This window comes from Pan troglodytes, chromosome 3, assembly GCF_028858775.2.
Source record: "Pan troglodytes isolate AG18354 chromosome 3, NHGRI_mPanTro3-v2.0_pri, whole genome shotgun sequence".
Lineage (NCBI taxonomy): Eukaryota > Metazoa > Chordata > Mammalia > Primates > Hominidae > Pan > Pan troglodytes.
This window is the reverse complement of record NC_072401.2, coordinates 61,040,058-61,057,170: the sequence shown is the minus strand read 5'-3', so window position 1 is coordinate 61,057,170 and position 17,113 is coordinate 61,040,058. Positions and strand designations below refer to the sequence as shown.

At 35.9% G+C, this 17,113-nt stretch overlaps 1 pseudogene; it reads right to left on the bottom strand.

Annotated features, from left to right (window-relative positions):
* Positions 1-13,837: 13,837 nt before the first annotated feature.
* LOC100612934 (speckle-type POZ protein-like) lies at positions 13,838-14,321 on the bottom strand (annotated as a pseudogene).
* Positions 14,322-17,113: the final 2,792 nt, after the last annotated feature.

The window sequence follows — 17,113 nt, the reverse complement described above, 5'->3', positions numbered from 1 at the left end:
AAAAAAGACATTACTATAATTAAAGTGCACAAATGCATTACTTTTTTCCTTTCTTACACTTTGTTATTTTTTTCTTTCTAGTGGCATGATTATATGTTCAAAGTTTAATAAAATAAAATATTCAGTGTATATTTCTTTTCTAGATATTAAAATAATTTGTTTTATAACCAACTGCTGCTAAAAATATTTTTTTCATAGAAAAGAGTAATATAAAAATCTTTTTCATGTGTTAGAATGATCATTATGCTTCTCTTCCATCTGATTGTTCAGGCACATCTCTTGTCAGACAGAAGAACTGCTCTAAGTTGTTTTTTTCCTTCTCTGTGATTTGCTTTGCAAACCTTTTTCTGAATCCAGATGCTGTAATGACCAATATTTAAAGGCAGGATTTAGAGAGCTTTTGCCATTTATTACGCTTTCTTGAACATAGATTTTAAAAATTATTGTACAGGATATTTGGCTCTTTATTCCATCTACAATTTATTTTTCCATGTTATGAGGGGAGAATAAGTAAAATGATTATATATATTTCTGGTTTGTGTATCCTCAGTATTCCAGGTATTAAAAAAGTTGGAAATGTCTGACTTGACAAGTTAAGGCCAAGAAATAGTGAGATATTATTGCAGGACAGAAATCATGTAACATTGTAATCTAGAGGGACTGGACTAAACTTTCTGAACCATATCTATAATTCCTATCTAAAGGGAACTAGCCTCGCATTTTATTTTGTGTATTATTAACCAATTACAAAGGGTTGTTACTAAAGTGAAAATAATAACTCAAGCATAGTCCAGGCCTCATGTGGAAAACATCTTTTGTCTTTCTAACTAAGGATTTTACCAGGTTGCATAGTTTTGGATAGGAAGTCAGTTATGACCATCAATAATTTTGAAACAAAGAACATTCTCATTAAGAAATATTTTGTATTTCATGAAGGACTTATTTTTACACTCCCATGTAACATAAAAGACTTGCATAAACACCATGTTAGGAGACTTGGCCAAGTTTAGCTTAGCTTATATGTGCACTAGTTCATGAATTTGCCTTTAAAGGTCACCCTAGCTTCCATGGTAGGTCTGGACTCAAAAGAATGTGATGCTGCCAAACTGCAAAACATACATACACTGCCTAATCCACTTTGTCTAATAATTTTCAATTATTTCCCACTAAATTTTTATGTAATTTTCCATTTTCACATATCCCACTAGCTACTTTTTGTTTTCCTCAATTTATTCATATCACTTTTCTCTTTAAAAGCCTCAGTTACCTTTGTCTTAATTAGAGTTGAGCTCAGGTTATACTCTAGTCTCTATCTCCTACTTCATTAGTAAGAACAAAATATGTCTTGCTATTTTTAAGAAGGATCTTGCTCTGTTTTTCTTGGCAGGGACACACATAATCCATATCATTGTATTTGTTTATACAGAAGAGTTTTCTTTACCTCTGTAACAAACCTACACCTCTTGCACATGTACCTCTGGAATTACAATAAATGTTGGAAGTAAAAAATAAAATAAAAATAAAAAAGGGGTTTCTAAAAATGCACAGTAGAAATACATTATTCCCCACCTTCTCAAGTAAACAACCTGAGTTTTCAGTGAATCTCATTTTTTTCAGTTTAGAAATATACATAAGTAAGCATCAAAATTGAGTAATTTTAGGATTTCTGAAATTAAAATTATATATTACTTAATGTTTAATGAAGAGTAAAATATTTGAATAAATCAGGAAGGCACAAGTCTTGTGAAATATGGAGGAGAATTTTGCCACACCTTGATGAATATTGGTGGCATTAAATGTCATGACCTTCCCTATCATGCCTCCTTGCCTTAGATCTCAAACAGTGCTACTCTCTTTTTTTTTCTTGTCTTAACAAACTTTTGATAATCAAACCAGCAAAATATTATCACAAAGAGAGTAAAAATTGCCTCACAGGCCAGCACTACCAGAGAGCAGTACTGGAGCCATGTGAGACTGTTGGCAGGTGGCAGCAAGTACTTGGCTCCTTTGTGGCTCATGACAAACTTAATCCAGAAGACTGTTTGGTCTGTGGGCTTCATAAGCTGATCATAATGAGTGACTGAAACCATATAACATTCTCTTTACAGTTAAAGAAAATCAAATAAACATAAACTTATAGAATATAAAATAGAAATATGTGAAATTTTTGAATAGATGTTAAAAGTTAGTGCCATATATAAGTGGGTGCAAAATAAAATATTTTATTTCCTGTTGGTTATAGAGATTTTGGTTTATGGATTAGAATTTGTTGGATGCATTAGATTTCACGATGTGAAAAGAGAATTTAAGAGAGAACAAATGTTTCTATGCTAGAAATTAAAATTAGTTAAGTCCAAAGGATAAAAATAAATCATTTGAGGGTACAGAGGTTGAATTAGCCATTAATGAAATTGTAATGAACCTGGTGTGCAAATTTCAAAATAATATCAAAGTCTAGAGATAGGAGACAAATCTATGACAAAGTTCAGGTCCATATCAGGGCAAAGCTGATAAGAAGTTGGCATTGATCAGAAATTAGTATTGACATCATATGAGTGAATTAGTGATTAAAAGTGTAAAAGTACATGGCCTTAGTTTGAATCATGACCTGATATCTACTGGTCCTTTTTTATTTATTTATTTTTTTGAAAAGTATCTGTTCCTAGTTGTTTTTTTTTTAATTGTTAAATTGAATGAATAAGAATGGTATCTTTCTTATCTGTTCATTGTAAGTAGTAATGATTCTTAGGATACTTGGTAGAATTATTCTCATCATAATGAGACTCTATGTAAATGTTCACTATTGTTACTGTTTTTCTTGCATTGTGATTTTAAAATCTAAGTGGGGCTTAATATTTTACTTTGAGGCATTGTAGTCCCATTTATTAACAGTGCTGAAATAATTATGGACTAATAAATAAGGAATAAGGATGAATGTAAGCATAAGCCTTACCAAGTAGAAACCAAAGGGTGCTAAAACATGGCACTGTAGCAATAGCAATGGAGGTAACTTCTCTTTTTGATATTTAAAAAACAGAGTGGGAAGACTATGTATTTCAGAGGAGGGAATTAAACCTGATATATATTTTCAATACAATTGGGAAAAATTATAACCAAGAAGTTGCATAATACAAATTATGAATGTAATGCATGTCATTTCATATACAGTGAATAGGTATCAACTAATTAAAAATTATCTTTATTTTTCAACACAACATTATATTTATTAAAATTTATAATATTATCAATTTAATAGTAATAGCAAAACTGAAATTAACGTATGTACTGAAATAACTTAGAAATCCTATATTTCTGGTTTCGGACATTTTGGCTATTAAACAGGAATATTCCAAACTATCTCTTTCAAGCCAATTATTTTTCAATTTTATAAATCTTCCAAATAAGCAAAAGCAACCACAACCATAAGAACAAAGAATATGGCTACATTTATATAGTATGTTCTTTTTCAAATAATTTGTAAAGGCAAATTTGAAAGCTCTAGTTGTTTACACATTATCAGTGATGAGATAAAAATGTTAGCATAAAAATTTGGAAAGCATTAAATATAATAGGAATTAGAGATTGATTATGTCAATCTCATTATGTCAATCTGATCAGTAAATCATGCTGATTTACTGAAAACAAATTACAAGAGTTTTAAAAACAAGGAAAAAAGGGTAACTAAAGTGAGATGATGGACATGTTTACTTGCTTCATTATGGTAGCCTTTTAACTAAGTATTTGTATCCCATACTATCACTTTCCATACCTTCAATAGACAAAATAAAATTTATTTGAAGACTAACATTTGATGAGATCTCATCCTAAAAGACCCTTATAACTGTGCTGAAAATTAGTCAGTGCTGTAATAATATTCATGCTTCTTTTCTTCAACTTTGTTTTCAGTCTTCCTTATAATCCTTCTGTTACCATATTCAGCAATTCTTCTTATTTCACTTTTTGGCTATTTTAAAACTTATGCCCTATCCTAAAACCTCTGACAAATGTTTCCACTGAAACCACCAAAAAAACAGGTTATGATACTCACAGTGGTTTATTAATGATTTCCTTTAAGGGTTACCAAAAAAAAAAAAAAAGTACTTAGCATTGTGTTCAAGTTTAGAGTCACTGCTGCTTCCTTGGCCTTCATGTGAGAACTTATCAATACATGCTATGTAGTTTAAAAAATTTCATTCATGAAGAGTCATTAATGACTGCTTTTAATGCATTGAGCAAATCTGTAGTTGACATTGTTTTTGAGTTTACTCTAACAGCTTCCTCCTTAGCCTTCATGTGAACAAACTTATCGGGTTGATCTACAAACAAAGAAAGGCCCACCATAGGGATCCCATGGTTGATCCTCTCATAAGTGCCATTGGCTCCACCATGAGGTATAAAAACATTGGTTTTTAGATGACCCAGGATTAGATAAATGTTTGAATAATTATTCTTGATGAGAGAATTAAAATGAGCAATGCTCAATAGGAGCCAATGGAATGGACAGTGTTCTCTAGATAACAAATTACTGCAACAGTAAAACTGCATTAAAATTACTTTCAGATCTCAGAGAAAGAAGCACTAAGTCATCTGGGGTGAGAAGTGAAGGCTACACATTGAAGAAATGGTATATGACTTGAGACTTGAAGAATAAATACAAGATTGTCAAGTGGACAAATAGAGCACACTGTGGATAAAGAAAACTGCATATTCCCTGCTGCAGCCCCCCAGAAGTAGGATGCATGCTAGAACATGTTCTCTTAGAGAAATAGTGGAGTCACTGAGTGTGATAGGGCACGGTGTCCAGGGCAGTAGGGAATAGGGTGGTGGTGATGCTTGAATAGAGGAAGGACAGGCCACGCTCCATCACAAAATGTGTTACCACTTCATAATGAAGACTGGGGATTTATTTCCATAAAAAATGCAGTTGCTGGTAATAAAAGAAGGGTTGTTATTTTTCAGTTGCATTTGAAATACGTAGCTGTTAGGAGAAAAGGGTAGGTGGAACATTTGAATTAGTAGAGAGACATCCCAGAAAATTAATGAAAAATTATTCATGAGATGCAACTATACTAGAAATAAAGATAGTTGTTTTCTGACCATAAAAAAATGACTGTGTATAACAAATGCCAACTCTTGTAGTTAATTATATTTTTCCTCAAGACTGGAACATAAATGAAAAGAAGTTGGATTTTATTTTTGAGTTTTTAAATAATAAATGGTAAATCAGAAATTTTCTGTGGGACTATTGTCATCCTGATTGGCTGTTACTCAAGTTTTCAAAATTTATTCTTCAGAGTCATACCAAGAAAGTTATTCTGGACTGCCCACTTGTATGGCTGAGTAATTGTACTAAGGTATCTGATTTCCTGTCATCAAATTTCCATAGATCCATATAGATAAGTGAGCCTACCAATGAGAACACATGGACACATAGAGGGCAACGACACACACTGGGACCTTTCAGAGAGCAGAGGGTTTGAGGAGGAAGAGTCTTGCAGGAAGTCAGGAACCCCAGACAGAGGGACCGGCTGAAGCCATGGTGGAAGAATATAAATTGTGAAGATTTCATGGACATTTATTTGTTCCCCAAATTAATACTTTTATAATTTCTTACGCCTGTCTTTACTGCAATCTCTGAACATAATTTGTGAAGATTTCATGGACACTTATCACTTCCCCAATCAATACCCTTGTGATTTCCTTTGCCTGTCTTTACTCTAATCTCTTAATCCTGTCATCTTTGTAAACTGAGGAGGATGTATGTTGCCTCAGGACCCTGTGATGATTGCCTTAACTGCACAAATTATTTGTAGAGCATGTGTGTTTGAACAATGTGAAATCTGGCCACCTTGAAAAAAGAACAGGATAACAGCAATGTTCAGGGAACAAGATAGATAACCTTAAACTCTGACTGCCAGTGAGCCAGGCAGAACAGAGCCATATTTCTCTTCTTTCAAAAGCAAATGGGAGAAATATAGCTGAATTCTTTTTCTCAGCATGGAACATCGCTGAGAAAGAGAATGCATTCCTGAGGGTAGGCCTCTGAAATGGCCACTTCCGGGGGGGGCGGCCGTCTTTTATGTTTGAAGCTGTAGGGATGAAATAAGCCCCAGTCTCCCATAGTGCTCCCAGGCTTATTAGGATGAGGAAATTCCCACCTAATAAATTTTGGTCAGACAGGTTGTCTGCTCTCAAAGCCTGTCTCCTGATAAGATGTTATCAATGACAATGTGTGCCCGAAACTTCATTAGCAATTTTAATTCCGCCCCAGTCCTGTGGTCCTGTGATCTCACCCTGCCTCCATTTGCCTTATGATATTCTATTACCTTGTGAAGCATGTGATCTCTGTGACCCACATTCTATTTGTACACTCCCTCCCCTTTTGAATATCACTAATAAAAACTTGCTGGTTTTATGGCTCAGGGGGCATCATGGAACCTGTTGACATGTGATGTCTCCCCCAGACACCCAGCTTTAAAGTTTCTCTCTTTTGTACTCTGTCCCTTTATTTCTCAGACTGGCTGATGCTTAGCAAAATAGAAAAGCACCTACATGAAATATTGGGGGTGAATTTCACCTGATATCTGGCTGAATTTCCCCTGATAGGAGAGAGTCAAGAAAAATAACTAATGGGTACTTGGCTTAATACCTGGGTGATGAAATAATGTGCACAACAAACCCCCATGACCCAAGCCGACCTATGTAAAAAACCTGCGCTTGTACCCCTGAACGTAAAACTTCAAAAAAAAGAGAAAGTAAGTACCTTGTTTTATGAGTCAAATTCAAATTGGAGCATGTCTGTTGGAATTCTAAAAAGGGACCGGGTGCAGTGGCTCACGCCTGTAATCCCAGGACTTTGGGAGGCAAATGAGGGTGGATCACGAGGTCAGGAGTTACAGACCTGCCTCGCCAAGGGGGCAAAACCGTAACTTTATTAAAAATATAAAAAATTTAGCCAGGCATGGTGGCAGGCAGCAGTAATCCCAGCTACTCAGCAGGATGAGGCAGAGAACTGCTTGAACCCAGGAAGCAAAGGTTGCAGTGAGCTGAGATCACACCACTGCACTCCAGCCCAGGCATCAGAGAGAGAATTCATCTCAAAAAAAAAAAAAAAAAGAGTTCTAAAAAGATGGAAGTCACCTACTTAAATGCTTTCCATATGGCTGACAAGGAAATGAGGACAAGGCAGGTTAAGTAATGGGAACTGCTAGAAGACTGAAGTGAACAGAACATCTATATTTCCTTGACTGGATTTTATATTGAACCAGATTAAATAAAATCATGATGTTTTATACATAGTGACTTAGATATTGAGATAATAAATGAAAAATTCAAATATTTAAGTAATCATTAGGCAGACATAATTCCAGTGTAAAGAAGAGTAAGAAATTACTAATGGTCCACACCTTTTATTATTATTATTATTATTATTATTATTATTATACTTTAAATTTTAGGGTACATGTGCACAATGTGCAGGTTTGTTACATATGTATACAAGTGCCATGTTGGTGTGCTGCCCACATAAACTCATCATTTAGCATTAGGTATATCTCTTAATGCTATCCCTCCCCCTTTCCCCCAACCCACAGCAGTCCCCAATGTGTGATGTTCCCCTTCCTGTGTCCATGTGTTCTCATTGTTCAATTCCCACTTATGAGTGAGAACATATGGTGTTTGGATTTTTGTCCTTGTGATAGTTTGCTGAGAATGATGGTTTCCAGCTTCATCCATGTCCCTACAAAGGACATGAACTCATCATTTTTTATGGCTGCATAGTATTCCATGGTGTATATGTGCCACATTTTCTTAATCCAGTCTATCATCGTTGGACATTTGGCTTGGTTCCAAGTCTTTGCTATTGTAAATAGTGCCACAATAAACATACATGTGCATGTGTCTTTATAGCAGAATGATTTATAGTCCTTTGGGTATATACCCAGTAATGGGAGGGCTGGGTCAAATCGTATTTCTAGTTCTAGATCCCTGAGGAATCGCCACACTGACTTCCACAATGGTTGAACTAGTTTACAGTCCCATCAACAGTGTAAAAGTGTTCCTATTTCTCCACATCCTCTCCAGCACCTGTTGTTTCCTGACTTTTTAATGAACACCATTCTAAGTGGTGTGAGATGGTATCTCATTGTGGTTTTGATTTGCATTTCTCTGATGGCCAGTGATGAGGAGCTTTTTTTATGTGTGTTTTGGCTGCCTAAATGTCTTCTTTTGAGAAGTGTCTCTTCATATCCTTTGCCCACTTTCTGATGGGATTGTTTTTCTTTTTTTTTTCTTGTAAATTTGTTTGAGTTCTTTGTAGATTCTGGATATTAGCCCTTTGTCAGATGAGTAGGTTGCAAAAATTTTCTCCTATTCTGTAGGTTGCCTGTTCACTCTGATGGTAGTTTCTTTTGCTGTGCAGAAGCTCTTTAGTTTAATTAGATCCCATTTGTCAATTTTGGCTTTTGTTGTCATTGCTTTTGGTGTTTTAGACATGAAGTCCTTGCCCATGCCTATGTCCTGAATGGTATTGCCTAGGTTTTCTTCTAGGGTTTTTATGGTTTCAGGTCTAACATGTAAGTCTTTAATACATCTTGAATTAATTTTTGTATAAGGTGTAATGAAGGGATCCAGTTTTAGCTTTCTACATATGGCTAGCCAGTTTTCCCAGCACCATTTATTAAATAGGGTATCCTTTCCCCATTGCTTGTTTTTCTCAGGTTTATCAAAGATCAGATAGTTGTAGATATGTGGCATTATTTCTGAGGGCTCTGTTCTGTTCCATTGGTCTATATCTCTGTTTTGGTACAAGTACCATGCTGTTTTGGTTACTGTAGCCTTGTAGTATAGTTTGAAGTCAGGTAGCATGATGCCTCTAGCTTTGTTCTTTTGGCTTAGGATTGACTTGGCAATGTGGGCTCTTTTATGGTTCCATATGAACTTTAAAGTAGTTTTTCCCAATTCTGTGAAGAACGTCATTGGTAGCTTGATGGGGATGGCATTGAATCTATAAATTACCTTGGGCAGTATGGCCATTTTCATGATATTGATTCTTCCTATCCATGAGCATGGAATGTTCTTCCATTTGTTTGTATCCTCTTTTATTTCATTGAGCAGTGGTTCGTAGTTCTCCTTGAAGAGGTCCTTCACATCCCTTGTAAGTTGGATTCCTAGGTATTTTATTCTCTTTGAAGCAATTGTGAATGGGAGTTCACTCATGATTAGGCTCTCTGTTTGTCTGTTATTGGTGTATAAGAATGCTTGTGATTTTTGTTCATTGATTTTGTATCCTGATACTTTGCTGAAATTACTTATCAGCTTAAGGACATTTTGGGCTGAGACACTGGGGTTTTCTAGATATACAATCATGTCATCTGCAAACAGGGACAATTTGACTTCCTCTTTTCCTAATTGAATGCCCTTTATTTCCTTCTCCTGCCTGATTGCCCTTGCCAGAACTTCCAACACTATGTTGAATAGGAGTGGTGAGAGAGGGCATCCCAGTCTTGTGCCAGTTTTCAAAGGGAATGCTTCCAGTTTTTGTCCATTCAGGGTGATATTGGCTGTGGGTTTGTCATAGATAGCTCTTATTATTTTGAGAGACATCCCATCAATACCTAATTCATTCAGAGTTTTTAGCATGAAGGATTATTGAATTTTGTCAAAGGCCTTTTCTGCATCTATTGAGACAATCATGTGGTTTTTGTCTTTGGTTATGTTTATATGCTGGATTACGTTTATTGATTTTCATATGTTGAACCAACCTTGCATCCCAGGGATGAAGCCCACTTGATCATGTACACCTTTTTTATTAATGTATTTACTACATTTACTTTCAACTTCCAAATATAATGTTAAGCTTTTCATTTCTAAAACAATGAATTGGCAGTGAGTTTACTTATATTCACTTGTTTCATAACTTATATTCTCATATCTCATATCTCATATCTCATATTTACAAAGAAAGCAAATCTATCAATCATCTATGTATGAGAAATACATTAATTTGCTTAAAAAGCACATATATATTTTTTCCAGTTACAAATTATTAAGCACTGTTTCCAAGAAAAAAACTCAGGTGACTTTTTTCCCATATATCCAGAATAATATCTCATTTGCTACAATTGGAAATCATTTAAAGGTAGAAAAGACTGATTGGCAGTTCTTTAATAATAGGTCTGTTTAAAATATCCCAAAATTGTGGTGATGCTAAATTTCATTCTGCTGGCTCTTAACTCTTCAATGGCACAATCCAAAGCATTGACAGCAGTGGTTTATATGGTCTGCTATAGCTAAGCCATAGAGTACATGCCTAGTACCACAATGTGGCACTGATTTTGGAATTACCAAGCAATCTTCATAAACTAGAGTATAATCTACAAGTTTCTAATATCTACTTGCTATCTGAGTTTTAAAAGTAACTACACATTTGCATCAAAAAAATTAGTATGGGTGATTACAAGAATGTTATACAGGATATACTAAAAGCTGCTTTATAAATATTCAAATATCAGAGTTGTGTTGTACATATTAGAAAGCTAGTTATTACTAAATTTTATGGTGGAAGAAGCATCTGTACCTCTCTCCCTGCCTGGCTTCCTTCTACATGGTATGTGATGCTCTTTCAGTTTAGCAGTCCATAGATGGCTTGTGTTAGTCAGCTCAATTAGACGCCTGCCTTATTACTGGAACAGAGGGTTTTCTGTGTCAGGGGTTCTTGCCTTGGTGTATCAGAAGAATGGGATCGTCGTGGGCTTGAAGAATGAGTGAAAGGTTTCATTGAGTAGAAGTAGTTCTCAGCAGATGAGGGAGCCAGAAAGGGGACGGTTTTCCCCTGGAGTCGGGCTGCTCTCCAACCACCCCAGTCAAACTCCGTGTTGTTCTGCCAGTTGGTGGCCTGCCTGCATGCTCCCCTGGACTTCCTCTTGACGTCCAGACATTTGTTTCTTCTTCTGCTAATCCACTCCTCTTGATGTCCAGCCACTTGTGTGCTTGCCTGCTAGAGTCTCAGGGGTTTTTATAGGCACATGATGGGGGCGTGGCAGGGCAGTGTGGTCTTGGGAAATGCAACATTTGGGCATGAAAGCAGGAGTGCCTGTCTTCACCTAGGTCCCGGGGCACAAGTCAGGGGTGGAGCCCTTGCCAGGTTCCTACGCTTCTGCTCCTTGCAGTTCCCTGCCCCTATTCCATATCGCTTTCTTTCCCATCCTCCTCCTCTTCCTCTTTCTCCTCCTCCTCCTCCTTTCCCTCATCCTCCTCCTCCTCTTCCTTCTCCTGCTTCGTCTTTTTTGAGATAGGGTCACATTGTGTATCTGAAGCTGAAATGCAGTGGTGCAATCATAGCTCACTTCAATCTCAAATTACTAGGCTCAATCAATCCTCTTGCCTCAGCCTCCTGAGTAACTGACACTACAGGCATTCACCTCCATGTCCTGCTATTTTATTATTATTATTATTTTATTTTATTTTATTTTTTTTAGAAATGGGCTCTCTCTAAGTCATCTAGTTTGGTCTCAAACTCCTGGGCTCAATGGATTCTCCCACTTACGCCTCACAAAGTGCTGGTATTATAGGCATAAGCCACTGTTCCTGGCCTTGAGTCCTGCTTATATCCCCCTTCTTTCTCAGATGGGAGGTAGCATCAATATATGTGTTAGAAGCAAAGTCCTTTTGGGGCACATTTTATACTGCACGGGATCTACCTTAGATCCCCCTCTTTTCTGTTACTCCTTTCTTTCAGACATTGGCAAAGTCCAATCACCAAGGCAGTTTGGTTTTTCCATTTCTCAAAATCTACCTGGCTTAGTGGTACTTAGACTCAGGGAGGGGTGAGCCTTGGGTTTCCATTCTCTGAATAGCCCCCTGAGCAACATACTGAATTGGCCTATTTCAAAATTAGGGGAAGTAAAAAGGCCCAGATTACATGGGAAGCCTAAACTCCATGATATGTTTTAGATTTTTTTCAATACCTACTCCATGTTGTTGTGCTAGTGAAGTTACCCATTAAAACATAACTCCTTCATAACTCCTTTCTGATAACATTTGTAGTGTGTACCCCTCAGTAATCCTGTAAACAAAAGTACTAAATGACAGGGCAGAATTTGTTGATATCTGTTACCTGCCTCCAATATCATGATAATACCAAAATGCCACACTGCACCTCCTCATTACCATTCTTTTTTGTTCTTATAAATTCAAGTTATCATTTGGTGTCATTCTTTTTTTTCCAAATTATAAATAGTTGTTTATAACTGTTCATATTAAGCAGAATTTCCATATCATCCACAATGTTAGTACAGTAACTGAAACACAAAGAAGAAATAAGAGGTGGGTGGGGATGCTCATGGTGTATGACCTGATATACTGTAAGGTTTCTCTCTTTTTGTATGTGTCTCCCACAGGCAAGTATCAGTTCTCTCTCTCTCTTTTTTTTTTAGATAAAGTTTCAGTCTTGTTACCCAGGCTAAAGAGCAATGGTGTGATGTTGGCTCACTGCAACCTCCGCCTCCCAGGTTCAAGCAAGCCTCTTGCCTCAGCCTCTCATGTAGCTGGGATTACAGGCATCCACCACCAGGCCTGGTTAATTTTTTGTATTTTTCATAGAGACAGGGTTTCGCCATGTTGGCAAAGCTGGTCTCAAACTCCTGACCTCAGGTGATCCACCCACCTCAGCCTTCAGTTCAGGTTTTGAAGGAGAGTAGATTATCCAAGATTCATTAATTGTTGGGTATATTTTCCAAAGTGTGAAAAAACAGGAGTAAATTCGATAATGAATCTCTGCAATCCAAAACTATGTAATACAATCAAGAATATCTTTCTTATCTATTATCACAAACATCCTAGTTGCCTCCTTCTAAAAATTTCTTTAAAATATTAAGACACAATTAATTCTACCTTATTAACTCTCTCAAAAGCAAAAATAAATATGTACCATTCAGCATACAAAAGTTACACAGTAAAAGTGAAAGTGTATATGTGTGTGTATATTTTACATATATATGTGTATATATATATGTGTATATATGTGTGTATATATATGTATATATGTGTGTGTGTGTGTATATATATATATATATGTGTGTATATATATATATCTTGGTTAATTGGTCCACTCATTAAATTTATGTTTGGTCATCCTTACTCTTAACATGTATATATAAATGTAGGTCACTATAAATTTGAAAAATTACCTCCACACAATACATGCTTTCTTCATGATGTCTTAACCTCATTCAGTTCTCAATCATTGCAAATGTAGATAAGCCCACAGTTTGTGGGACAGTTAACATACAGGACAAACACTTGTTTTGTGGTAACTTACTGGGAAGGTAAGTGTGTTCTCTGGTATTTATAGAACTTAGATTGAAGACATTACTGGTATTCTCCAATACGATTGCTTTTAAACAGAATTTAATCTTAAACCTTGAGATAGCATAGGACAAACCCTATAAAATACATTTTTCCTCTACAAAACACAAGATCCTTTTGAAACTTAGTATCTTCAGTTATCATTATTACTGCATTATAAAGCTAATTTATATAATTTTGCATAGCATTGGTCAAAATGACAAGGCAAAATAAAAGAAAATAAAGCATTATTATACAAACAAGAGAAGTCATTGAAAATAATTTAAGGCCTTGAAGTGAATTAATCAGTCTAACTTAAACCTGAAGAATAAACCATTAATTATCCACCTAAAATGCAAGCAATATGTTTTTTCAGCTTCTGTTCTGTGGACCAAGTAACAGAAACAAATCTTCCTTATGGTTTATGTATTAGAATCCTTCTGGACTTGAATGACTAAAAGTCAATTCCATTTTTCAACTGTTCACGGAAGATTTAGGACTGTTTTAGCCGTGTGTGTGGAATGCCAAACTGTGGACACTGTGCAGATGCTAGTGCTTAGAAGGCTTCTGCTGCTAAGTAAGAGTGAGACTGAATCATGGACTTCCACCTTGATGTTTCCATTATGTCGGTTGCTTGGTTGCTGTTCCAGTTTTTCTTATGTTTACACCCAAGTTGTCGAAGTACACTGCACCTACTAATAATGTCTATGGCTTTTGCTTTCAACTGTTCTGCAATGTGCAAATCTGCAAGGACAAGTGTATCAACAACATTTTCTACTGAGGGATTACTACACAAAGCTTCCTCACACATGACTTTCAGCTGTTCCCAGTGCATGTTTGTCTGCAGCTGCCAACAAGTTGTCAGCCATTTTGTCAAGGTTTAGTTATTTCCCTGTGTTAATGAATCTCATCATTTCTTTAAAAACATCAGGGCCTAAATCATTTATTTCCACTCGATTCTTTATGTTTTCTTCCATTTCATGTTCAAACATGGCATTAAAAACTGGGGATGGATGTACCAGCAGATTTATGAGCTTTAAATTCTTGTCCTCTCACAAAAAACTACAGTCAGTACATCTTGTGTTTTCACAGAGATTACATAAATCTTCTCCTAGTCGACACTCAGCCACCTTCAAAGTATTTGTATTAGTATGTCCTTATATGTTTACTGAATCTAGTACCACACTCATCTCACAAAATAATGTAAGCTCGTCATCTGGTAAAAGACCTTCAGCTTCGTCAAGCAAATGGTCCCTTCTAATGATTTTTTGTTAACATCGTTCTTGAGCAGTTGTTGGTTGAAGATTAATTTGATGAATGCAATTTTTCTAAAATGGATGATTCGGATGATTCGGATGTTAGCTGTTTAGAAATAGCTCCAAAAAAAGTTTTTGTAATACATGTTCACACTGAAAATGAATCAGATTTGCTTCAGCCTCCAAGAGTGTATTTATGTGAAATTAAATGAGTGCTGGCTGTGAGCTGTACCCTTTTCTTCCTAAACTGGAAAATGGTGTGATTTCAAAAAGTTGCCCAGGCTGGCCTTGAAATTCTGGCTTCCGGTAGTCCACCCTCGTCAGCCTCCTGAGTAGCTGGGACTATAGGTGCATGCCACTGCAGTCAACTTCTCCTAATATGTTTAAATAGTTGTCTCTAAAAACAATTTTCACTATTTATTCTTGTCACATTTTGGAGCTGATACCTGGTACTTTTTATGCTACCAATCTGGACGTGGCTGGGTCATGTTTTCTTCTAAAATGTCTGTCTGCCTTCTTGTCATAAGTTTGTTCTGCCTCAGCATTGATTTTTAGGCTTAACATGAGTTGTTTAAGATCTAGTCATAGCTTATCACTTTTGGCTTTGTTAAAAGTTCCCTTTCTCAAGTAGTTGTTTGAGATAGAATCTATTTGGTTCTCATCCTAATGACCCAGAAATGCAACACATCACGGAAGTGATGACCATGATATAACCTAATGATCAATACCAGAGTTGTATAATAATTTTCCCCTTCATGTGTTTTCCCTTAAGCTAGCCATTCCTCAACTCCTGCAGAGAAGCCTAGGAAATAATACCCATGGTCCTTAATAAAATTCCTCCCACAGAGGTTCCCCCTCACACTTCTATGCAGGTGGTTGAGCTCTCTGCCACCTCTGGACTTTCTTTCAGTTTTTTATGATCATCCCTAACATCACTTAGGAACTGTGAGTAATAAATTTCTTCTATTTTATGTATTTTGTTCTTCCTTTCTCATTTCATTATATTTTACCTCACTCATATATCTGAAACTCACTTCCCCACCTCCATCAGAACTTTCCAGGGTCTTGGTTTAAGGCCATTTTCAAGAAAGAGACTTCAATATAGAATTGGAAAGAACTCATAACAATGTAAATCACAGCACCTCTGAATATATTTAATAACAGAGCAATTAGAACATAAAAGTTTAATTTTATACATCATAGAATTGCTATTTAGAAATAGGACATGTTAGAAGTAAGAAAAAATGAAACACTTTTTCAAAGTTATATACGTATTTGCAATTTTTAAGTAATATTACCCAATAGGTTATACAATCATGCCAACTCATAATTCCAGGTTGCAAGGCACGAAGGAGGGGAGAATGCGAGATGACTCTCTAATGGGTATAAAGCTTCCTTTTGTAGTGAAAAAATAATAATTTGGATCTGGATAGTGGTGATAGTGGCACAACATTTCAAATATGTTAAATGCCAATGAATCATACAGGTCAAATGCGTAAAGTGTATAATTTTGTGGTGTGAGATTCCTATATCAATTTTTTTTTTTTAAAAGTGGCTGACCAGATTTGAGAGACCAAGAGGCCATAGTTTGTCAGCCCTTGGTTTATGCTACAAATTTATTTCCCACATGCTTGAAATAGTAAGTGCTGTCATTTTTATCATTTGCATTAGAAACATAACATGTTTTGAAACTATAATATATTATGCAATTATATAAACACTAAAATTATTATTATGGAAATTTTTTGACTTGTTTAATGATGATAGTGCAAATTTTATTTTGCTGTTCACACAATTGTTAGTGCTTTGCAATATTAATGAATTCATTCTTTTGGTAACCCCATGATAGTGATAATGCTATGACAATCATTGCAATTTCATTGGTGAGGAAGCTGAGGCAAATAAAGTCCAAGTAACCTGTCCAATCCCACATCATTATATGGTGGTTTCTAAGACTTGAATCAAGGCCATCTGGATCCAGAGTACCATCTCTTAACCACCGTGTTATGCTGACACTCCTCTTTGGGGTACAGATATTTTCAAAGTGTAATATCACAGTTTCCCACTTATGTAGATATATATTAATTGTAATTTTATTACAAACGTATAATTTAAAATATGTAGAATTATTATTCCAGGTGTGTATCACTGCATAACAAATAGTTTTCAAATGTAGGGCCTTAAAACAACTGTAATCATTTCATTATCATCTCTCAGAGTCTGTGTGTTAGGTGGGCTCAGTTGTGTGTTCCTTCCAATGAGTTTCTTAGGTAGCTACTTTTCTATGGTGCCTGGGTCTATAATTATTTGAAGATCATTCACTTACATACTTAGTGATTCGTGTTGAAAGGCTCCAAGTCCTAGTGAGCTACCAGGATTCCTTAGGCATATATTTGTGTCTCTCTACCAAATTGTCATTTGTTATGGGGACTACTGACTGAGTTGTTGAGGTGTTGGGTAATAGTGACAGAAGAAAAGACATGAAAAGAAGAGACAGAAAGAGAGCAGGAGAA